We start from the raw sequence: 25,574 nt of genomic DNA on the forward strand, positions 1-25,574 counted from the left end.
ACAGTGCCACCACCATTGGCAAATTAATCATGCTTTTGTTTCCTTCAGTGTGTGATGTTAAATGTCAATTTGCATATGCCCGGCTATATTCTATATATGTTACATAGCGAGGTCCGCTAAGCAAGAGTAGTTCTTTTATTTGCACTCTAAACACACCTCTTGGCATGCGATACACGGCCACATCTACTAAATTGCCAAAAAAGTTGAACCACAAGCCATAGATCGATAAACAGCTTTACAAGAAAAATCCAATCAAATAATAATAAATTCTGTAGAGGAAACCGGTAAACGGCTCTGCATAACATGGGGGGGATAGGCGACAAGAGAAATTTTAGTTGTCCTGGATTGTTTAATGAAAAACTTACACATGTGATATGAATTAAAAGCACATGAATTGGACAAGGACTAATAATTGTGATTTATTTTGAAGGATCTATAATTCTTCCAGTCAGTAGAGTGGAGGGCGTACAACAATCCTACCACCATACCAAATGGATGAGACAAGATCAGAATACTAGGTCAAAAATATATCAATTCAGAGGTCCTACACCAGTGTGAAGCTGATTTATACCAGGCCTACTTTGTTGATGACGATGGTCAGCGATATGAAGTGGTGTTCATGCATGCCGAGGTGCGAGCCTTGGGAAAGATGCCCAAGTATCAGAATATCTCCTCTTTTTTTCCAACAACGCGGTGAAAGTTATATTAACAGAAGAGAGGAGACAAAATTACAACCGTGTACCATGGAGTACCTGCAGTCCATGACCTTACCCGGGACCATATCCATTCTAGGGAGACTCTCCCTATACAAAACCCACTAATTACAAAAATTTAACTTTGACTTGATACAAAAGAACTATTGCCGATCATATGCAACCCAACCATATACATCCTTTCAACCATATATGTCTTCAGTTAGTCTTTCATAGAGTCGATCATTCCTTGTAACTTTTCCATGAAGCTTCCAGCTTTGAAAATGGCCTTGAACTCCTCCAGAGAAGCTTCCAAATTAGCAACCAACATGTTCTTGATTTCCACTAACTTTCTCTTGTTGATCGGGAGCTCAAAATCCTCAGCCTCCATTGCCTGGTGTGCTTTTTTCTGCATCTTTAATAATCCAATTCCTAAGATAGTATAGGTTGGCTTCGTTAATTTTTGTTTTGAACACCTGTAGATTGAAATCCACAAATAGAGCTTTTAGGATGGGAGCATGGTAAGCCACATTAAACACGTGACTATTTCTCAATTTCCAGATAATCCATTAAAATTCAGCCATAGTTAGGTTCCAATAGCAGGACAGAATACCTACAGAGTTGCCTAGTAAGAGTGATTGGTTTTTTGAGTACAGGTCTTATAGGGGACAAAATAACAGCAAATTGCGGACAATTTAGAAATAAATGAAATATAGACTCTACTTCTACATTGCATCTAAAACAGATACCGGCAGATAACCCTGCATTGAGGCTTTTCTTCCGTGTCCACAGGGCTTTGTGAAGTATAAGCCAAGGAGGACAGTTATCTTGGGTTGAAGTGACGTGTCCCACAGATTCTTGAATTTGAACATCCATTGCTTCCTGTCCAGCCTAACGTTCTAGTGTCTTTTTAATGTGATGTGTAGCAGGGGGGTGATGTCGCTGAGATTCAATTGCGGGTGTTGAAGTTTGAACCCACCTTTCCATCCAAAGGCACTGAGCGGGACACTTTCTTTAAGTGAAAGCTTCCATAGATCTGAACTAGGGAAAACCTCAAGTCTGGATAATATGAGCGTGAGTTCCCATGGCTGGAGGGGAAACTCGAGAAGAAGTTCCTCCAGTGATTTCCACCTATGTAACTGCCCATTCCAAAGAACTCCCCAAGTGGTGATACCTTTGTTGTGACATCAAAGTGACGTCCTTATCTGATTATTGAAGATAGGGGTTAGGGGTGGGAGAGCCACCAAATGGAGTCAAATTTCCAAACAGCATTAGCCCTGTTGTTAGACCAGAAGACCAACAGATTTTACCTTGCCCTATTCCATGCACCCCATAGCGATGTAAGCAGGTCTGACCCTTTAGCCTTGATGGGGGATGGCCCAAAAAAACTAGTGATCCAGCTTAGTTTCTACCAAGGCTTCCAATTATCTAGAGGAGCGAAGCTGATTATTTTCCTAAACAGGAGGAGGGCCCATTCTTGGTTAGTATCCTCAAGGACAGGGATGAGGAGTTTGACTGCAATTTTATCTACCCACTTGTTAATGTTTTTTACTCCTAGTCCCCCTTTGACTAGTGGAAGATAGCAAATATCCCAACGTACTTTGGCTTCAGCTTTCTTAAATGGATGACCCCCCCATAGGAAGCTCCTACAATATTTTCTTATTATACTAAGATGAGAGTCAAGTGGGTGCCAGCAACTAAGAAAGAACAAAACATAAGCAGATAGAAAGTGATTAATTACAATAACTCTGCCGGCCAGAGAGCCCTAGAAGCCCTTCCATTTTTCTAGCTTGGCCCTGAACTGTTCTAACACCCAATTCCACCTTTGTCTGAGGGAAACCTTGAACTCGAAAGGGATACCTAGCAGCCTAAAAACTTCACCCTCCTTGATAGGTGTGCATCCTTGTGTAAGAATCCATCCCAACAAAGGATTCCAAGAGGATTTGACTCATGTCTTGTTGTGGTAGACTCTTGAACCAGAGGTAGAGAAAAAAATTTCCATTGCAGCCCATAATTCCTACAGCAAGTTATCTTCATTACTCAGAAGGGCATTGGTGTCGTCAGCAAACTGAGAAAGACATTGCTGGTTGACCCTGTCTGGCAGAGGAATGCCTTTGATACCACCCTTCGCCATCTTCCCTTTGACAAGGCAGTTGAGGCCATCTGCACTGACAACAAACAAGAGGGGCCAAGGGGCAACCTTGTCTAATTGACCTATTGAGCTCAAAGTATTTGGACAGAGCTCCATAAATTAGAGACTCTAGCTCTAGCATGCCCAAACAAAGTGGTTACAAATTGGATCATGCCCTTACCAAAGCCCATATTTTCAAAGCTAAGTAGGATAAAGGACCATTCGAGGCGGTCATAAGCTTTGTCAAAATCAATTTTTATAAGCACATAATCCATTCCCAATTCTTCAGCATGCTCACTTCCTTTCCAAAGAGCTATGACCGCCTCAATGATCCTCCTTCCTTTGATAAAACCTTTTTGTTCTGTACAAATCCATTTCATTAGGATGGGGGTGATCCAAAGAGCAACCACTTTGGTTGAGCATAGTAAGGGGCCTCTAATTAGACAGGTTTTCCTTGGCACCTTTGTTATGCAATAGTTTGATGATCCCCATGTTGATAGAAAAAGGGAGTGCCTGGAACCGAACTGCTTCCTCCCATACTTCAAGAGACAAAGGGCAAGGGTATCTTTAAACACTTGAAAGAATTCAGCAAGCAGGCCATCCATACTAGGAGATTTATGAGGGGCCAGTGACTCAATAGCAGCCTTAATTTTGAAAATCGAAAAAGGGAGATCGGCTCAAAAGCTGGCTTCTTCAAGGAACACCTTTTGCCTATATTTCCAAATTTCTTCCCTTGCTTGTAACACTTGGGGGGAGATCGATTCCTTGGGACTGAACAAGTTTTTGAAGTGCGCCCGAGTGAACTCTAGATTTTCCTTTTCATTTGAATAGAGCCATCGGATGCCACAAACAACGGGGGGAGGACTCTCGCATTTGCTTTTTCCTAAGGATCTTGAACATCTGCTTAGAGGGCCTGTCAATTTTACCTGCCCACCACTCTCTGAAGAAGATGGAGGCATGTTTAGTGGCAATGTCTTGTTTGGTTTATAGTTTGGCTCATAGTTCAGCTATAAAGGTGTGGGCAGACTCACTTTGAGGCCATGTTTCTAGTAGAAGGAGGGAGTTGTAGATTTAATCCCTTAGATTTCGACGTACCTGTGAGATTTCCTTGCAAAATTTGGACAGACAACTCTGAGTTTCTTTGATGGCTGAAGACCAAGCTGCAGCTAGAATCAGTGCTCTAGCAAAGTGAACTTTCCAAATTCTTTCCATGGCTACTTGAACAATAGGGAGGTGGAGGGAAGGGTCCGTATGGAACCACTGATTCCTAATCTTGTTTGTCTTCTGGTCGATGAGAGTGGTCACTGGGTAGTTGGGTAGTGATCCGACATACATGAGTTGAAGTTAATCCTGCATTTGATTCTATTGAAGGAATTAGCCAACGGAAGAGATATGTAGCAGCTGTCCAATCTGGGTTTCCTTGCCAACCTTCCTCTGGAGTAGTTGTGCCATGAGAAGACTTCTGTTTCACCACTATCCCACAGCTCTAGGTTGTCCTTCATCCTGTCCCATGCCATCTTCTCTCCACCATTGATGACCATTCCTTCGCCTAAGAACCTATCATGCGAGTCTTCGACCATATTGAAGTCACCGACTAAAATGATGCCCCCCCTCAAGTGAGAAAGATTTGTCCACATCTTGGTTCTTTGAGCTGAATAACGTGTAGCATAGATCGAGGCTAGCGTGGCAAAATGGGGCTGAGATGGGGACTGCTACCCAATGCTCACCCACCAGAATGCGAGGATTCTGAGAGAGTCACCTAGCCAGGATGCCTATCGTTGTGACACCCGACCCCCTTGTGTGAGAGGAGGCATACCATCTGAAGGACATCGACACTTCCTTCAGGCGCCTATCGAGATCATCTCCATTGACCTTGATCTCCTGCAGAGAGATGGTGTTGACAAGATTATTCGTAACCCATGCCCTAATTTTGCAAGATTTGCAAATTTCAGTCTAACCCTTTATGTTCTAGTTTAGGACTTTCATTTATGCAACTTTTTGTCCTTTTTGACTTTCCCATCCGGGGACTTGGTCGACTTCTGCAAGGCTTGATCATGAGCCCTTTTGTTGTCTTTCTGAATTTCCATTGGTGCCGGGGGGTAAAGGGGGAACATTGTCTTGTTGGAAATATTTGGCAGGGGAGAGGCCAGGTTCAGATCTATGATCATGCCAGCATCCATTTTGTTGACTTGGGTTTCTAGTTCAGTGGGCAGCGACTCTTCTGCATATGATTCTGTCACAAAATGGTGACGTGGCTTGGCCTTTGGACATGGGGCAGCAGAGAACACACACACACCCCGACTGGTAGGCCTGTGAAAATGCGACAGTGACACATGGCAGATTTCCGGGCACTGAGTTGTTGATGTGGCACACTCTACGGACTTCCATAATTTGTGGCGATTTTTACGCTGGACTGTATGACAGGTTTTATGACAAGCTCTACACAAATCCTATGCAAGGCAACTTTTTGGAAAGTTTCTTTAATGTTCAAAGTCTTTTGGAAGCTTGCTTTATTTTTAAAAGAGTTTCTAATGGCAGCTTTTGGGGCTCTGCCTTTGGCATCCCTTGTAAACAAATAAATAAGTGGTTTGGGCTCCCACTCTCTAGAGCATCTGGACATAGAGCCTGAGAGTGAGAACCCTCCCACTCCCTTTAACTTTGAGCACAAATTTAATACAGAAAGAAATACCGAAAGGGGCACCAGTCTTTGGGGCCAATATCTCTTGGCATGGAACTCCGCCGGGCCGTGTCGAATCTAATTGTGAACTGTTTTGAAGTGATTTCTTGTCGTGTAGCGGTAGATTCTTGATTTGGAGTGTCCAAGTTTGTTATAGTGGTATCAAAGTGCGGCCAATTTCTCTTCTACCAGGAAATCCGATCCTTTTTACATCACATTTATAGATTCAAGCAAAGGACAATTGACTTCATTCGAAGATGCGGGAAGAGATCACAAAGAAGATTTTCACGAGGAGTACGGACGCATCAACCTACTCAGGCGGAGATTGAAGAGATGGAACATCGGAAATTGGTCAATGACGCGACAAAGATGATGATAAATTTTGCGAAGGACCCGAAATTTGCAAAATTTTTGACCCAGACCTCCTTCAACGAAGTGCACTCACAGTGGTGGCAAACCAAGGAGCCACCCCTCAAATTGGCACTCAAACAACCTCCTACTCCGAGGATTTACAAAGCAAGAATTGGAAGAGGTGGTGGATACACGGTTTAGCCAGCTTTTTGACGCGAAGAACAAAGACAAAAAGCATGACAAAAAGCAAAGGAAAGGATTTGTACGCTTTGCCGTACGTGGCGAAGGCTGGGGACTTGCCAAAACACCATGTGCGAGCCACGAACGACTGCAAGCACACAACTGGACAATCCTAGCAAGCTCAAAGGAACAATAGTGTGTCACTCACCGCTTAACGCTTCCATCGTGAAGGATCCTGTGTTGCAAAGAAGAAAGAGTTTCCGCTAATGCTACTCTCTACCACCTTGCGCCGTCGATACCTCCGCAATGCTCGATCACTCTCTCTCTCTCTCTCTCTCTCAAGCATACACACACACACACACACCCACACACACGTGAGCATACAAGGGAGGAGGAGACAAAGATGGAGCAAGAGCACTTCTTAGCTTACACTTACAGAATGAAGATTTTTAGGTCAAATGGACCTTTTATAAGAGTTGCATCCATTCACACATGGGCACCCTCAGTGGCCGATCAAAGTAGAAATAGTATCAAATGAGGTATGTGCGCCTCTCATCGGCAATCACCCAAGCACCCATAGGACCGACAAGCCCGGTCCCTGACTCAAAACAATGTGATATCCGTGGATGTTAACTGGGCCGACACCCATTTGCCATGGTCAGCACCAAGCAATAGGAAGCGTTGGGCGCCTCCTATTCGCTCGGTGTTGACTCCATTGTATGCCTTGTAATCACATCACCACAAGGGTCTCCGTTGTCAGTTATCATGTCACCTGGTTGTTAACACAATAGGAGAGGTGGTCCTAATTTACTAATGTTTGATTTTCCCTGCATTGATCCTATTTTTTATGAGAGTACATAATTTTGTCGAGCTTGGGAAAAAGTGAAAGATCAAGAAGCCCTGATTTTCTTTGATGGAGGAGCCAAGACCAACTTCATTTCACCCGAATTGGCGGCGCGGCTCAAGATTACACCTAATCGGATGGGACCACAAGCAGAGGCAATCCTAGTAGCACTTGGCAAGGATATCTCCATTACACCTGTTATTGGCAAACTTCGGTCTCAGAAGCAGGAGTGCAGATGGACCCAGCCAAGATAGAGACTATTCGGGATTGGCCCGATTTGAAGAACGTCCATGAAGTTAGAAGTTTCTTGGGCTTATGTTCTTACTACGGGCGGTTCATTCGAAAGTTTGCAGAGGTTGCTTCTCCTTTGCATATGTTGACAAAGAAAGGAGTCCCTCTCTCGTGGGGATCCACAGAGGCGACTTCCTTTCAGGCATTGAAAGAGAAATTGACAACGGGACCAGTTTTGACTTTTCCGGACTTGTAGAAGTCATTTGAAGTATATTGTGATGCTTGTGGTTGTAGTCTGGCTGCGGTCTTAATGCAAGAAGGCCATGTCATTTCCTATGAGAGCCAATTGTTTTCAAGGCCAAAATTGACAGCACAAATATATGAGAAAGAGCTTTTGGCGGTTATCCTCTTACTCAATGGCAACACTACCTACTCAGAGCCGATTTTATGATCTTCACAGATCATCAAAGTTTACACCACTTCTTGTCATAGATGCAGCTATCGGAAAAGAAGATGCGGTGGGCGAACACCTTGTCACAGTTTCAATTTCAATTTTTCCATGTGCAGGAACAAAAGAATTTTGTGGTAGATGTTTTGTCCCGGAAGCCGTTGGTTCTGGCTATTTCTGTGATACATCATAGGAGCTTCGAGGATATGGTCGATCAATATGCCACAGATACAAATTTTGCAGATATTTTCACTCGGATACAGAATGGGGAGGTAGTAGCGAGATATTCCTTTTGGGATGTCATAAAATCTAATATCTAAACAACCCAAATGATTTTCTCATATTAAATCGATCACTTAATGTGGGAGAATAAACGGGAACAAGTGTTAAGATATAGACATGTGCTTATAGATCTATCTCAACACGGGGCCAATGGTAAAGGGGCCCAAATGAGAGATGGTCTATCAAAGAGCAAGGCTCACAAATGGAGCATAAGACCTTAGGGTTAGCTTCATTGAAGACCTCCAATAATGTGTGTAAAAGTCCTTTGACCTTAGGTATGCTAGGGCTGAGCTTGAGGTGCAGGAACCCGACCCAGCTCGAGGTGCTTGTCCTGCTTATCATGCTTGATGACTAAGGTGCTTTGAGGTGCTTGATATGCTTGAGGTGCTTAATTATTGAGATGCTTGAGGTGCTTGACATGCTTGAGATGCTAGGGTTGCACTTGAGGTGAGAACCCATCCCAAGCTTAAAGTGCTTATGAGCCAAGCTTGTGGTGAAAACTGGGCCTATGCATGAGGGCTTGAGGTGTCAAAAAGTCAAAGATTCAATCCCTACAAGGAGGGGGAGAGCCCTACATGAGGGGGGATGAGAGAGAACACCCACACACTCACACAAGGCATGCATGGTACAAAGAAAGCAAAAGGGACACTTGTCAAGTTCCTCCTCATGGTGTGCATAAAGCCTATTGGTTGGCCACCCAAGGGGTCCAATAATAATTTATGAGATTTAATTTATTTATTTATCATTTATCTATCCCTCTCTCTCAAAGGGGAAAGGGGGACACTTGTCTCAAGGCTACCCTTGCTGCTTGTAATGCCTCCTGCTTGTGATTGGCTAGGCGTGGAGGGGTCCAATGAGCTTCAAGCATGAGCTACAAGGGGGGGTCGACCCAAGCAAGCTAGGGGGTTTCTTAGGGGGTATACTCACCCACACACACTCACAAAAACTCTCATTGTGTGCTATGCAAAGTGCAAGAGCTCCCTCTCCTTCTCCAAGCAAGTAGAGGTTGAGAGCATACACCAACACTCTTGGATATGGAGTGCAAATCCAACCAAGAGCCATGCTTCAATGCTTAAGCTTGCCATCTCCTTCTTCTTCATTACTATGCTATTATGTATGCTAGAAACAAGAGTTATGATAAGTGAGGAACTAATTCTTTATCCTACGAATGTTTCTTCTTCCTCTTCCCTACCCTTATTCCCTGCTAGCTCTCTCCACCTTCGAAGGTGTTTGAGGTCTTGGGACTGAGGCTTGGGATAGTTAAAGCTTTCTTCAAGTTTATGTTATGTTTGTGATGCATGAAGCTTTCCATATTCATTGCATCACCTAGGTCACAAGGAACACAAAGATTGTATTGTAACAAGTCTCTCTTAATGGGAGAAATCATAATACAAATGCCTATTGGAGGGGGGACCGGCTCCACATAAATCCGGTCCTCAACTATTGTCATGTTCTCTAAATTCTCTCTCTTGCAAAATTATTGTTCATGCCAAGTTAACTAATTGCTATGATTATGTTTCTATCTTCAATTATGTTCACCCGCTATGCTCACAAAGTCATTTCTCAAAAGAACTCTCATTAATTTCCGCTACTCTCAAATTAAATAGGCCAATTTCATTACATTGGTATCAGAGCATTTGGTTTCTCTTTTCTTGCTTAAGAAGAGAGGTCCTTAAGTAGCCTATAAATGGTTGATGTTGTTAATTATATTAGGGTAAGTGGAACTCGGATCTATTATCGGTTTTGTTGAGCCCACTATGTGGAGGATGGTGCACACCTCGGGAGCTTTGGACTTAATAATGGAGTCTTTTTAGACTTGCCTACGGCTTTACCATTATTGAGCCATAATAAGTCCAAAAGGAGCTAGCCCTTGGCAACTCTGCTATGTTAGACCTACTCCTCTACTCTCTATAACTAAGCACTTCGAGCCGTGGGTGTAGATACTTAAGAGCCGATTTTCAAAGGCTAAGAGGAGTGGCAACTAAGGTTTTGAATTTCCAAAGCATACACTAAGTACATACATAAATTTTATTAACATGGATGACAATAATCAAGAGAGTAGAATGAACATTGATAGCTTTGATTTTGCACATGAAGGTGCTAATGATGATGCTCCCATGTTTGTGAATTATCTCGTCACTAGGTTGCAGCAAGCTATGGCAACCCTGCTTTGCAAGCCGAAGTTACTCAAAAACTTCATGCTTATGGAATTTCCCTTCCTCTCCAAGAGGAGAGAGAGCTTAGGAGGCCTCTTATAGAGACCCCCAAAAGAAGACTCTCTCCCATTCGAGAGGAGGAATCCAAAGAGCAAGAAAGCAATGAAAGTTTAAGTTCCTCTGAAGATGTGGCTCCACGAAGACGGCGGTCTAGACGATCGCCCACTCCTCCCAAGAGGAAAAGATCAACACATAGTCCTTCTCCTCATCATTTTGAAAGGCAAGAGAGGAAACAAAGAAAGAAAAGGGCTAGGAAGAGGTCACCCTCTTCTCCTTCTTCTTCACCTTCCTCCTCTTCCGAAGAAAGTTATGGCTATTCTCCTAGAGAATACAAGAGGGGAGGACATCGCAAATCATTTCCTGCATGGCGAAGGTCACAAAAGCTAAAGAAGTTCAAGGAGGGAGGAAAGAGTATCTCTTTTCTCACCTATGATGGCACCTTCGGTGCTACCGACAAAGTGTTTGCCTTCATCCAGCAATTTGATGCGGCCTTTGGAGATGAGGGCTTCATAGAGTCCTCTAAGCTACGCCATGTAGCTATGCACTTCCAAAAAGGACGTAAATGGGTCTGATTACTTGGTGAGCCAAAGGCTCTTATTCTTCTATGTGATCACACAAGCCACCACGTGGCACCATTTCAATGGCCAAAAAAGAGGCCGTGAAAAGCTGCAAGTAACAAGGAAAAAAACACCGCGCTGTCAATCGCAGGTTGACAAAAGCAATGTCGCAGGTCGGACGCAGGTTCAGAAAGGCACCAGTTTGCACGTTTGCGGGCCTGCATAAAGTTCACAGCTTTCTTTGAGGTATTGCTTTAATTGCCACACACACACACACACACGCACACACACACACACACACACACAGAGGCTTCTCTGCTGCGTTTTTTTCTCTCCCTTTTTCTCTTGGTTCAAGGCCCTTGGCTTCCCCGTGACTGTGGAGCAGCTCCCTCGCGCTCTGCCTTCCTTGAGATTTCAACTCGCAGAGTCTCCTGCAATATGGTGCTCCTGCCATCACTGAAGCCGTTGGCTTAATTACTCGAGGATAACCATCATAAGTTGTGGTGTGATCGATCCTCCTAAACGTTTTTGCCCTCATGTCCACTTTGACGTTTACTCGTTCCATATCTTGTGCCTCTGCCGTCTGCATCGCCAACAACATGAAAAGGGGAGAATTTTGAGATGCGTATAAAAAGAGTGCAACAGGAGAGGGAGAATTAGAGGCAGCTGCTTGCAATTTTAGCAGAGTGTGTGCAGGGATTAGTGGCAGATAGCTCAATGTCGAGGGAAAGGCATTGGGGAATACTGCCACTAGTGCAAGTCATGGTCTGATGATCCGTTGGCTTGAATCGCACTCCTCGTCCAGCTCTGTTGTTTGATAGCCTGTCTAAAAATTTGATGAGGCAAGCATTTCAAAATGATCTGTAGACAAACATCTCTCATGACCAATTCAATGCAGAATATGGTGTCCGCGAGAGTTGGTTAATGTGTAGCTCCAAGGAGATGCAACAGCATTGCAGCGGAAGTCAAGTAGTAAATCATGCAAGTGCCTACGTTGCCGATCAGGATCAAAATAATAGTCAAAGAGAAGAAGCAGAAGTTGATTCTTTTTTCCACACAAAGAGATTTGATGTCGGAGAAGCTTACGAACACGGACTGCGGAGTAAGGACATTTCTGGAGACAGGCATACCAATATGTCAGCACCTATTAGTTCACTACTGTCCATTCAACAACTGGGTGGGATAGCAGAAACTCTATAGACGATATGGCCAATATTGCATTCTGTAAAGAGTTTCTCTTGCTAATAACCATGATTCGGTGGAGAATCCTATGAGCAAAGGTCCATGTACGCAGCAGCTATCATATTAAGTTCAGATGGTTGCAGATGACAGACATTAGTTTGGTATTGTAGCCAACACAAACCCTCATTTTCCCTTGAAGGAAAGCTACTCCGGGGCGGGTAGTGATAATCTATTTACATCTTCTCAAAGTTCTTTTGTGCAATAGGCGGTTGAGGTAGAAACTCCATATAGCAACTATAGTCTGTCGAACACATCGAGTGCACTTATCACCAACAACGACTTAATATTCCATAGTGCAAGGCATGCTGCTATTAATATATTGTCTGAGTGCGGAACCAATTTCAACGTCAAGAGGATTGTACAGAGTTTGTCTATTTTCAAACGCAAACGCATTTTGCAACCTCAAGATTCAAAAATTATTTTATTTAGTTACACACTCAATATATCATATATGTTGGGTGCCAAGCGTCCTCTTCTACAAATACATTCCTCATGATGATGCATCTTATCTCGATTTTCTTGTAGAGATGAGTGAACTTTCTTTGCATTTCTTACCGGCTTAGCATATAAGATCCATTACATCGGCAAAGGGTTGTCTGGAAAAAGGGGTTGGCTGGGGTGTTGTGGATTGGAGGGCCGCCAGGGCTTGAGAAGAAGAGTTGGTTGCATGGGGTAGTGGCAGCAACACTGAACATATGGAATCTGGTTGTATGCAAAAAAGGGCTAGATTTCCGCAAGCTTCATACCGCCACCTCAATTGAGTCATTAACAGAACTAGTACTACCATTGTCATTGTAAAGCATTGACTTCTGCATCTTTTGGAGGGATCGCACCTTAAGAGCCTTCAAGTTGCATGTTTTGACTAGAGATATTAGTTTCTAATGGATGGCTGTTGCATCCCCTATACGCGGAAAGTGTTTATTGGAGGCCTAAAATCGATGAATCTTTAGAGTTGTTTTTTTCTCATTACTGCTCAAAGCACAGGACTCACAGAAGTTCAAAAGCAGACGCTCAATATAGAAAAAAAATCTACTGCTCTTGAAAATGAGATCATTGTCAAAGGCATCAATAGATCTTTTACAATTGTTGGTGAGGAGCTTGAGTATACCATCTCTATGGCAAGAAGACATAATTGATGATCGAAGTAGCTTACAATACACACACACACACACAGATACACACACAGACACACACACACACACACACACACACACACACACACACACACACACACACACACACACACACACACACACACACACACACACACACACACACACACACACACACACACACACACACACACACAAAGGGGGAAGATAACACTGATCAGAGGACTTAGAACATAAAGTTACATCTGCATGTTTTGTGTATGGCAGGGAGGACATATATTCACAATACTAGACGATCGAGTTGCACAAGCGCGACTCCAGCTCGACAACACTGCAAGGTTCGTTATCTGCATCCAATTTTCCACGCGCATGCATTTGCTTGGCGCAACACATAAATTGTACGGGGCAGGGCACGGCTTCCGTTTCTTATAATTTTTTGGAGAGACCATAGAAGTAGCTTACAATACACACACACACACAAAGATACACACACACACACACACCATAGAAGTAGCTTACAATACACACATAGAGATACACACACACACAGGGAAGATAACATTGATCAGAGGACATAGAACATAAAGTTACATCTGTGTGTTTTGTGTATGGCAGGGAGGACATATATTCACAATACTACACGATCCAATTGCACAAGCGTGACTCCTGCTCGACAACACTGCAAGGTTCGTTATCTGCATCCAATTTTCCATGTGCATGCGTTTGCTTGGTGCAACACATAAATTCTACGGGGCAGGGCACGGCTTCCGTTTCTTATAATTTTTTTGGAGAGACCACAGTGCCAACTCTCCACCATACTTTTGTATGGCACCTCTGTATGATGTGCACTATATACTTTGCACTTTCAATCTATGACGTTTCATTGCAAGACGACATGTTTAACTATTCACATTGTTTTTTTGTAGCTCGACTCAAAAATCGGCCTGTAGATTGGACAATCGAAAAGCAGCTGTACAACATTCCAGGTCAGTAAAGCAATTTATTTATTATTGCAGCTCATTCATGCTTTATCTATTTGCTTGTTTTATATTTTTTGCATTACTTCCTTTGCTTTGGTTTATTTGGATCTGGTTTTCAAGACTATACACTTGATGTCAATCAACATTTTCACATGTTAGTTACACACGCAACTCTTTACAGGCGGGTGCTAAACAATACATGTGATGTATTATAGTAGTGAAGTTACCTTGTGCATCTTTACTTTAGCTCTAAATACTAGGTGTCAAAATAAATGATGTCATACTATATATGTTCTCGTTTCTCTCGTACTAGGTGTCAGTATGAAGTTCTCAAGACCTAGAAGATTACAGTCCAAGTATTAATAAGCTAGGGAGAAAACTGCAACCAACTTGAAACTAGCTTACCATCCATATGCTAGGTCATGGTTTAAAATTACTACATTTTATAAATATTGGAGCATGCAATCTGACATCTCTGCTTACAATCTAGAAATATATCCCTCCTGCACGCCGGCATACCTCACATATATAGCGATATGTGGGCAGATAGATAGCGATAGCGATATGTGGGCAGATAAATAGCGATAGTGATAGCGATATGTAGCGATAGCGATAAATAGACTCTCCTACTTCCTTTACTTTTGTATTATTGTTGGGTGCTTTGCCATCGGATTGGGAACAACAAGACTTAACAGCATTGCATCTAAAATCCTTACCAGTTCAAGATACAAACCACGATTCAATAGTAACCCCTCTCTATTCATGACACGGATGAGTGATATTTGAACAAAAAAGAGGCATGAATTATAATCATAAAGGAGCTATCCATGTTAACCCAAACGACTTTTTATCTTATCGTAAGATAGAATGTCAATGTAACAAGCAATACATTGGCAGATCCCTTCAACAAAAAATGTGTTCTCTTGCTCAGTGATCTTGTCCAACTACCCCCAATTTGTAATGATGCACGGGAGCTTTGTAACACATGCCATATCACAAGCTCGGTCCACTGTCTACATGCAACTTTCTACAGGATGCATGCTCTATAAGACATGCAACGGACCAATTGTAGCCTAAGATCAATTGTACCTTGGGTGCATGTATTATAGATGAGGTGCATATGCATGACTACATCAACAACTCTACTCTGATATTTGTACTCACAGATCAAACATCCAATACTATAACAACCTGGCCTTGAATAAGTTGTACAATCAAACTGACATTACAAAAGTTGAACTGGCCTTGAATAAGTTGTACAATCAAACTGACATTACAAAAGTTGAAATGAAGATGAAAGGGGGTAACATAAATTTCCCTCAGTAGTGCCTCCTAGACCTAAGTTCAATGAGCTAGATTTGATCGCAATTGGCATGTGCTGCATGATCACTGAAAACACCGACTTGACAATCAGTGTGGCAAATAGTGCAATATGCTTTGTCGATGCCATAACACAAAACACAGAAGGTGAGGTTACATGTATCGCTGTCCTCATTCATTGTACTCATAATAACTACAAAAGAAGAAAGGCAATACACAATCGACATCCACTTTCTATTCTACCAACCATTTGAGTGAAAAATTTCTTTCTGAAATACTTTTCGTTTGCAAGAATTTACATGTAGCATGTATACTAGAAAAAACATTCATCAATAGACAACCTCGCTTGGATATAATCTCAAATGTAACCATCTCTATAACCTTGAATAATTGATGCACTTAACTGTGTCTCCTCCCATAAACATTATAGCATTTTTCAAATGTATATCCCTTTCACGAAGTGCCCCCCTTGCCAAATTAGTCATGCTCTTGATCCCTTCAATGCTAGATACTAAATGTCAATTTTCATATGTCCTATTGTATTCTATAGATGTTATATAGCAAGGCCCACTAAGCAAGACTAGTTGCATCCGCTGAAACTCCTTGACGATCTTGCCAAACCTCTTGAGGACATCATGGGTAGAGTCTTGATGTGTTTCTCATAAGTAGGCCGGACAAAAATTTCAAGTGCTGGACATCATGGGTAGAGTCTTGATGTGTTTCTCATAAGTAGGCCGGACAGCACTTTCAAGTGCCTTCAAGCACTTGCATGAGAGAAGGAGGGGGAAGTCCCTAAGTCCACTGCCTCAAGCCCTACATCAAGCTGCTTCAGCTTCGTAGCAAGGATATAAGTCACCTTCGAGTACCCAGAGAGCGGCCTGTCGTCATGCAGCTTCGACAGCAGCTCATCAAGGTCGTTGGAGGAAGCAAGATTCTCACGTCTGATGAGTGTTTTCTTGTGTGAGAGAAGTAGCTCGAATGAGGGGATGGGGTGTGGAGATCGCCTATTGCCACTGTCTTCAGAATGGGTTTTCCTTCCTCTCTTACCGATTCGAAAAGAGCGCGTGCATCCACAGGGGTGGGAGACCCATCATAGAGAAATCCATTAGGCTGCGTACCTGTGAATCGAAAGGAAACAAAACTTAACAGTGTAACTATGAAAGGAAACTGTAGCTAAACTTGGCAGGGAGGAAGGAAGGATTACCCCTCTCGAGCGCCTGTGCCATTGGCTCCCCACGAGAGAGAGAGAGAGAGAGAGAGAGAGAGAGAGAGAGAGAGAGAGAGAGAGAGAGAGAGAGAGAGAGAGAGAGAGAGAGAGAGAGAGAGAGAGAGAGAGAGAGAGAGAGAGACTCTGAAATTGGCGCATGAGATTCGTTACGACTATCTGCACTGCACCTGAGGGTTACTGTACTAAGGTGCAGTGCAGATAGTCATAACGAATCACGCGCGCTCTCTGATTTTTGAGCCTCTCTCTCTCTCTCGTGGGGAGCCAATGGCACAGGCGCTTGAGAGAGGTAATCCTTCCTTCCTCCCTGCCAAGTGTAGCTACAGTTTCCTTCCATAGTTACATTGTTAAGCTTTGTTTCCTTTCGATTCACTGGTGCACATCCTAATGCCTATCTATATGACGGGTCTCCCACCCATGTGAATGCACACGCTCTTTTTGAATCGGCAAGAGAGGAAGGAAAACCCATTTTGAAGGGCGTGGCAATAGGAGATCTCCACACCCCATCCCCTCATTCGAGCTACTTCTCTCACACAAGCAAGCACTCTTCAGACGTGGAGAATCTTGCTTCCTCCAACGACCTTGATGGGCTGTTGTTGAAGCTGTATGACAGGCCGCTCTCTGGGTACTCGAAGGTCACTTACATCCTTGCTACAAAGTTGAAGCAGCTTGATGTAGGGCTTGAGGACGTATATGACCCGCTGTCGGGGGATAGTATGCGAAAGGTGAGCCGGGAAGGCACTGGGCCCCTGGCTGTGAGAGGTGCGGGGAAAAGAGGTGCAGCAGACACAATTCGCAAAAACAGAGCTCAAAACAAACAGTACGCTTTATACGAAAGAACCAATAGTATCCATGATTAATCAATCGTTAATGGAGATTTTTATGATCTTCACAAAGGTTAACCTGTCACAATCCAGGTGTTAAACAAGACGATCAGTAGGAACTGCCTTGGAATGACTTCTGCCTTCAATTCCAATAGCCTTGGTTGGTCCGATTTGATTTAAGGATGCTGGTTGATTTCGGATTAAACGGCTTGGGCGGCTTAGAAAGCTTAGGTTTGGCTTAATGAGATTAAGGTTTAAGCTTGGCTTAAGGGTTTAGAGATTAGGCCTACCGGAGAGAAGATGTTGAATCCCCAAAGAAGAGAGCTTTGGCTGCTTGGCTTAAGGAGATAGAGATTAGGCTTAGCTTAATTAAGGGTGAGATTAGGCTATGAGTTAGGAGCTTGAGATAGGTTTGAAAGCTTGGCTTGTCAAGCTTATGAAGCTTAGCATGGTTATGGCTAAAGAAATCGATGAAAGAGCTTAAGATTATGAGGTTTTGAAGTAAATCCCGGCTAATGATTGCTTAAGCTTGAGTAACGAGGACGTGGCTAGGCTTCGAGAGCTTTAGATTAACGCTAATGAGTTTTTGAAGCTTTGGCTTGGCTTCCCTCTAAAGAGAGAGCGCTCCCCAAATGAATGAGGTGCGCCCCAAAAAAAATCACACAAGTGTCCCAAGGAGAGCCCCACCTTTTCTTTTATACCTTTGCATGAGCTTTTCTTGCTAAAAGGGGCCTAGGCACCCATTAGCGATGTCGCTAATGGGTACCCCCTGGTGACATGGCAGGCGAGTTGCCGAGTAGCACTGAATCCAGCGCCGCTGGTGCTGAAAAGCATCGCGTGGAGGTATCATGCCTTTTTCGTTTTTGTGGCGAGGACGACTGAGCGCCGTAATGGCCAGCACGAGCGAAAACTCCTCTGCCTGCGCTACCATTTCGGCTCAGCTCGGCATGCCCACCTTATCTTCACACACAATGTCCAATTTTTTTATTAAAAAAGGCGGGCAGCCTTTAATAGTGGGTGGTCGGTCTTAGTGGCATGGCTTGGGCAGTCATTGAATTAGGCCCTTGGGCGGCCGGCGCTTTGCAAGGCACCATATTTGGTACACATTTCGATTGACCAAGGCATCACATTCGGTGATACATGCCGGCCATGCAATGTTTTGCAGCAAGTAAAAGGCTCCATGTTTAATACACATGTCGGCCAAGGCAATGCCAAGCACAACATCTCACTTAAGCAGTCCCTGCCAACAATCTCATCATGAATGTGCTTTCCTTTATCAATGGCTTCAATCACACTGCAAGCTTCCAAAATACCCATATACGCCACTCTGATACAATATCGGGCAAGGCATTGGTAAGCATAACACCTTTGCCCTAACAGCCCGTCGAGCAACCTCATCATGAAATTTGTTGCTTCCACTGCGTTCCAAACCTTGGCTGTTGCTCAAAATTCCAAAATGGCACACCGATCAAGCGGACTGGACTAGTAAATAACCGGCCCCCAGTGAATCTTTGTCGGCCAATATCGTGGCGATCGCGACTATGATCACTGATCTGAAAAGACCGATGCGTTCCACAAAGTGAGCACTTCAGCCTGATGCATTCATTTCATTTTTGTCCCCTCAACTGCAGTTGCCCAGTCCGGCATGGATCTGCAATCAACTCTAACTTCAAGTTGCCATAACTTCTTATCTGTAGCTCCGATTGACGAGCCGTAAAGACAGGCACGTAGTGCCCTTCAAGTACCTCAACTCTGATTAATCAAATCCCAACTATGACCACTTCAAACATACTCACTGTTTAGCATTACCATGATATCCTTTGGCCCTTAGAGCCCCATCTGGTACACTTTTAGCTTAAAAATTGCTTGTTAGAAAGCCCTTATAACTGCTGAATAATTATGTAGGATTCAAATACACCTGATTGGCATTCCTTTGCTCATTTTCTTGTCATGGAAGCGGAGCGGCAGGACATCCACCCCCTCTGAACCTGCACAGCCTCCAGTCTGTGCCAATTGCACTTAATCATCTTCATTAAAATCATCATCAGACATATCACCTGATGTATACATAACATGATCCTCATGAGGCGGATCTGAATGGGAATCTTCAAGAACAATCTCACCTTCTCGCTTCTTGAACAACTTGATCCTTTTTCCTGCAAATAGGCACCTTGAGCATAGTGCCTTCTAGTTCACATAACTGATATGTCGCATTATCAAAAACATGTTGCACCACATATGGTCCAAACAACCGTTTAACCATTTTCTGCATAGCAGAGTATTGGTTCTCCAAGCTACTGTCATAGACAAGTACCCAGTCACCATCTTTGATAGCATGTGGTTGTAGTCTGTGCTTTCCATCAAATGTTACCTTATTCTTCAATCTTGCCTCCTTAAGCTTCTCTTTAGCCTGTTCAATATCCTCTTGACACCTCTTAAGTTGGCGAATACGTAGAGCAAGTAAATCTTCAGTAGACATACCTTCTTCCCATGGCATTATGGTCCAAGTCGTAACTGCTTCCTCTGTAGGCATGATGGGTTTTTGCCCATGCATCAATTCAAACGGCATAAATCCTGTAACTGAGCTGTGTGTAGTGCGATCAGCCCATAAAGCAAATGGCAAGAGTTTAAGCCAATCACCAATATGTCCTTCACACGTCTTTAATCTTAACAAAGGTTGCCCAGAATCCTCTGTGTCCAACCCATAGACTTTCATGAAACTCTTTAATCACGTGCTGTTGGGTTGATTTGCCTTCTAGTTCACATAACTGATATGTCCCTCCTGGGCGCTTCGGTTGCTTCCATAAATGTCCATCTTTCAGGAAATAGCCATAGGCCTTTTTCCCGATCTTCTTGAATTCTTGATCACTCCATCCTTCTTGTCTAGTGAGAGTACTTAGGTAGCGACCAATCATAAGCCACTCTCCATCATAAAACTCTTCAGAAAAGACTTCAAAAACATGAGCAATATTTCCACAATTGGCATGTAGATAAGAAGACGTGTAGAACTTCAAGCCAACATCATCACTCATGGTCAGCATCTCTTCTTCATCTTCAAACCTGGCTCTTGATAACATATCTACAACAACAGGGTTATCTCTACCTGCAATATGACAAAATTCAGGGTTAAGAGACTTAATATAGGCTATCCATCGTAGCATGGCAATATCCGGAGTAGAGCAGTTTGCAATCATCCCTATCAGTGGCAAGCAATCTGTCTCTACCACAAGAAAAGCTCCAATAAAGTATTCGTTATCGGTCCTCAGAGCAGTAGCAACACCCCAAAGTTCCCTCTTAACCTGTGGATATCCTCGTTGACGAGCATTGAGCACCTTGGCTCCAAATCTCACTTTATACCTATGTCCTTCAGCATCATCTTGACCTATAGCCCATCCAATACCTGTTGGGCTAGTGTCAACTGTTAAAATAACTGGCCTGTCGCATTTATAATCAACTTTCCTCAAGGTCAGAGCCTCAAGAAGCATCTTCTTTAATTTCTTGATAGCTTGTGTGTGAACTTCTTCCCAAACAAACCTTTTACTTTTCATAGCAATTGATATAGTACCTTTGCAACATGAGCAAAGTGTGGCATCCAAATACGATAGAACACACACACACCCAAGAATCGACGAATCTCTATAACCGAAGAACATGTTTCCTTCATCTTTTGGATAGCTTCGACTTTTGCTGGACTTGGCCTTCTTCCTTCAGAACTGCACATATGTCCCACAATTAAGACCTCCTTAGCACCAAAAGTTGGATTTTGACCTGAAAGTGTTAAGTTAACTTCTTCAAGCCTCGATAATATAGCATCACAGTCAGAAATATGTTGAGCAACAAACTGTCGGCACCCCTTCTGGTTTTTTGCTTCATCTTTTGAGCCTTCTTCACAGCCCTTGATTGGTAGATCATCAATGAAATGCATAGTAACATGTGGGATAAAGTCCCTTAATACCTTATTCATGCCGTTCATCATATGAGCTACTGAATTAGTAGCACCATGTGGCAGAGGGCACATCCTTACCAAACCAAGAGGAGTACGCATTGTAGTAAGATCCCTACTCTCCAAAGCTAACTAGAATTGGTCATATCCTGAATAAAGATCACCCATGGAGTAAATAGATTTACCTGCAAATGCCTCAACAAATTCATCCACAATTAGGCCAGTACCCACATTGCGGATTGTCACCTTGTTAACTGGTTGCATATCTTGAAGAACCTTAATGTACCATTTTTCTTCAGAACAGTAAACCATCAATTAGACTATGGTGCACATGACGGCTCCAAAATTCCCACTTGAATCCTTTCATTAAGCAAATTGATAAGCTTTGGCAAGTGAGCTTTAGGAACTGGAATAGGACGCAAGCTCCATGGCATGTGTGGAACAATGAAAATAACCATTGGTGAAACAACACTTGGATCCACACACCCAATCTCACTTGGCTCAAAAGCGAAAGCTTTACCATGTTTCTTGAGCATACCTTGAAAACATTTGATCTCCTCTTCATTGAGGAAACCGTCTTCTCCAACCTTCAGTTGCTGCAATGTCTCCTTAGTAAACTTATGCCCTATGTTCTTTGGATCCTTGAGTATAGGCTTTCGAGAAGCCTCCTTCATCATCCCATCACTTCCTTCTGGCAGCGGCGTAGCCACTGGCCTCACTTTCTTTGCAACAGTCTTGTATTTTATCTCTACCTGTGCTTCAACAATTTCACCTGAATCATCTTCAATATGCATAAGTGCTTCATATATACTTAACTCATCATACATGTCCATTGAATGGACCTTAACCACTTCAGTTCCGCTTTGTAACCTGTTCTGCCTGATCTCCTCAAGCTCTGACATACTATCTACATAAGATACCTCTTCAAAGATTCTTGAAATCACATCATCTGATTCAAGCACATCACAACCCTGCAATTCACTTTGGATACGTAAAACATATTGTTTTTTCCCACTTTGGCAAATCATTAAATTTTCTGAAAGATACTGAACCTTCAAATGTTAACCCCAAAAACCCCGAAGAGAAAGCTTCTCTTTGTGAGAACTTCTCCTCACTTATACCACCATAGTCCCGCTTTATAATGGCACTGTGAGAAAATCCTGTGCAAACCTGTGTCTTCTAAACTCCTTGCATATCTTTGGCATTGGATGATCACGTAGACTATCCTTGTTCCTGGCATCGTCAACACATATAGTCAAGAATTGTATTGTTTTCTTACCATCTCGGCTTTGAACCCTGGCATAGGCCGAGCCATCATCCAACACTTTGGTTTCTATTCGCACAGCCGTAATGTGGGGTTGCCCCAAAATTAATGGATAAGAGGAATGTTCCTGTATAAAGAAATTTTTCTCATCACAGACATCCCCTACAGTTACCTTAACGTTGGCACATGCACCATAGAGGTCACCTCGAATCATATTGGCAGCTCGAATCCGCCAACCATGGTCCACATCAATAGGCCATTTCCCCTTTTTGTGCAAGATCTTAGCCATCAAATTGATCTCCAATCCATGATCTATGAGTGCTAAGGCTGGTTCTTCAATGTCGCCAAGCTTCATAACAGTTTCGGTTGTTGCTCTTGCCCAATGAGTCCTTAAAAAGTGACTCCTTGGTATACTTTCATTGTCTTCATTTTCATTGAAATGAACATGTCTTACCTCTGGTACAATTGGATTTGACACCACCACAGACCTCGACTCTTCCTTCTTCATGATATGCCAAATACTCTTCATAGTCATCTAAAATTGATTTAATGTGGCAAACCGTAACTGACTCCGGCTCTTGTTCACTTGGTATCTTCCGCTTTCTTTTGATGATATCAATTATCTCCTCATGAAACTAACGTTTGGCAATGCCCAAAATATCACCCAATGTGAGCTCCACTTTGCTATTCAAAATGCACTCTAAACTTTCTTTAAATCTGTAGCTAATTTAAGCTTATATGAGGGCCCTCTGGGTTTACCTTTCTTTTTGTCTTTAGATGCTTCCTCCATCACCACTTCAGGAGCGGTCTTAGAAGTAGGACCTTCTTCTTGCTTGCTGTTGAATCTCGTTGTCCTTTTCGATGTCCCAGGAACTTCTTCATCTCTTTTTCGCTTTTCCTCCACCATAGCTTCATTAGCTTGAAACTTCGCAATGAATGCATACACTGAGAGGGAATCCACTGGATTGGTCCACCCTGTGGTTTCTCGAATTGAATTCCCTACTTGTCACAGCTTCCCATAAGTTACCTTCTCTGTTTCTGCTGTCTTCAAAGCATAAGGCCACAATTGACCCTTGATACCTGCACCATCATCATCACCCTTCCCGTAGACTTGCATCCCATATGTAGCTGCTTCCGCAAGAGCAACATTATGCTGGATCTCTTCAACTATCTTTTTCATGCCGCCCCTACCAAAGTTCAGGCGGAGCATCTCACCTGTTGCCCTAAGATGTATCTTCTTGTCCTTCCATAACACCACGTTCCTTTTATAAGCTTCGTCAAATTCATCACATTCTTTAACGTACTTGTGGTCTTTACTGTCACACCACATGCATCGGTCCCAGCCTTTGCGTAGTGGTTGTTGTCTAGACTCAGATGTAGACCCCTTTGCAGCTAGTCCTTCAAATTTAACAGCTTTAAATTCAAATTTAATTCAGCTTTGACCAATTCGTCAAGAAATGGCTCCTCCACTCTGGGTATTGCCGAGGTTTTTTTCTCTTTAGGTTCCTCTTCCACAACATCCATGATGTCAGCCATGATCAGAGCAGCCACGATCAGCTTATCGACTCTCATCTGTCGTTTCATGATCATGTTGACTGCTTCAATGACTACCTTCCAGTCGGATGTTAAGCCCAATTCTCATGTTGAATCCTCCAGCACAACTGCACTAGACTCTTCTGAAGTCGTGGATCAGCAGCGTGAATGAATAGTTCAACCTTTTGATCCCTCATTGAATGTTGCTTTGTCGAGGACAGTTGCTCGAATTTCTTCTCAAACTCTCGTAATAACTCTCATGCAGATTGATTTTTGTTCTTCTTCTACACCCACTTCATAAAGATTTGCTTGGTTACTCTTTGCGAATCCTCAAGGAAGTATTCCTCCTGAAGCGCCTTCTTGAAATCCTGCCCATTCGAGCCTTGAATCGCCTGAATTTCTTTAATTCGACTTCTAAGTTTTGGCTCCACAATTAAATGGAACCCTTCCATTGCATTTTGATCATCAATTCCATTCTCTTCCATTGCCTGCTCGTAGATATTGCAAAACTTTCTCATATCCTGACCTTCAAATCGACGCAATTTCTCAGTAACCGTGTGCCGAGATTTACGGATCCTCTCTTGCAAATTGTAATGCTATTGGGCAGCCTAATGTTGTTGCATGTAAGCAGCAAACTACTGCATCATTTGCTGCATGGAAGCCTCTTGCGGTGTCGACATCTTCTTCCACCACACTGCTCACCCCGGCTCGTTTCACGTCGGGTTCACCAAGAATGTCGGGGGATAAGTATGCGAAAGGTGAGCCGGGAAGGCACCGGGCCCCTGCCTGTGAGAGGTGCGGGGAAAAGAGGTGCAACAAACACAATTAGCAGAAACAGAGCTCAAAACAAACAGTATGCTTTAGACCAAAGAACCAACAGTATCCATGATTAATCAATCGTTAATGGAGATTTTTATTATCTTCACAAAGGTTAACCTGTCACAATCCAGGTGTTAAACAAGACGATCACTAGGAACTACCTTGGACTGACTTCTACCTTCAATTCCAACGGCCTTGGGTGGTCTGATTCGATTTAAGGATGCTGGTTAATTCCGGATTAAACGGCTTGGGTGGCTTAGATAGCTTAGGTTTGGCTTAATGAGATTAAGGTCTAAGCTTGGCTTAAGGGTTTAGAGATTAGGCCTACCGGAGAGAAGAGGTTGAATCCCCAAAGAGAGAGCTTTGGCTTGGATTAAGGAGATACAGATTAGGGGCTTAGCTTAATTAAGGGAGAGATTAGGCTATGAGTTAGGAGCTTGAGATAGGTTTGAAAGCTTGGATTGTCAAGCTTATGAAGCTTAGCATGGTTATGGCTAAAGAAATCGATGAAAGAGCTTACGATCATGAGGTTTTGAAGTAAATCTTGGCTAATGATTGCTTAAGCTTGACTAACGAGGACGTGGTTAGGCTTTGAAAGCTTTAGATTAACGCTAATGAGTATTTAAAGCTTTGGCTTAGCTTCCCTCTGAAGAGAGAGCGCTCTCCACATGAATAAGGTGAGCCCCAAAAAAAATCATACAAG

General features: G+C 43.1%; 1 pseudogene; it reads right to left on the reverse strand.

Moving 5' to 3' along the window:
• Positions 1–915: 915 nt before the first annotated feature.
• On the reverse strand, positions 916–1,568 carry LOC147463324 (uncharacterized; annotated as a pseudogene).
• Positions 1,569–25,574: the final 24,006 nt, after the last annotated feature.

This window comes from Adiantum capillus-veneris, chromosome 2, assembly GCF_014529385.1.
Source record: "Adiantum capillus-veneris isolate H3 chromosome 2, ASM1452938v2, whole genome shotgun sequence".
Lineage (NCBI taxonomy): Eukaryota > Viridiplantae > Streptophyta > Polypodiopsida > Polypodiales > Pteridaceae > Adiantum > Adiantum capillus-veneris.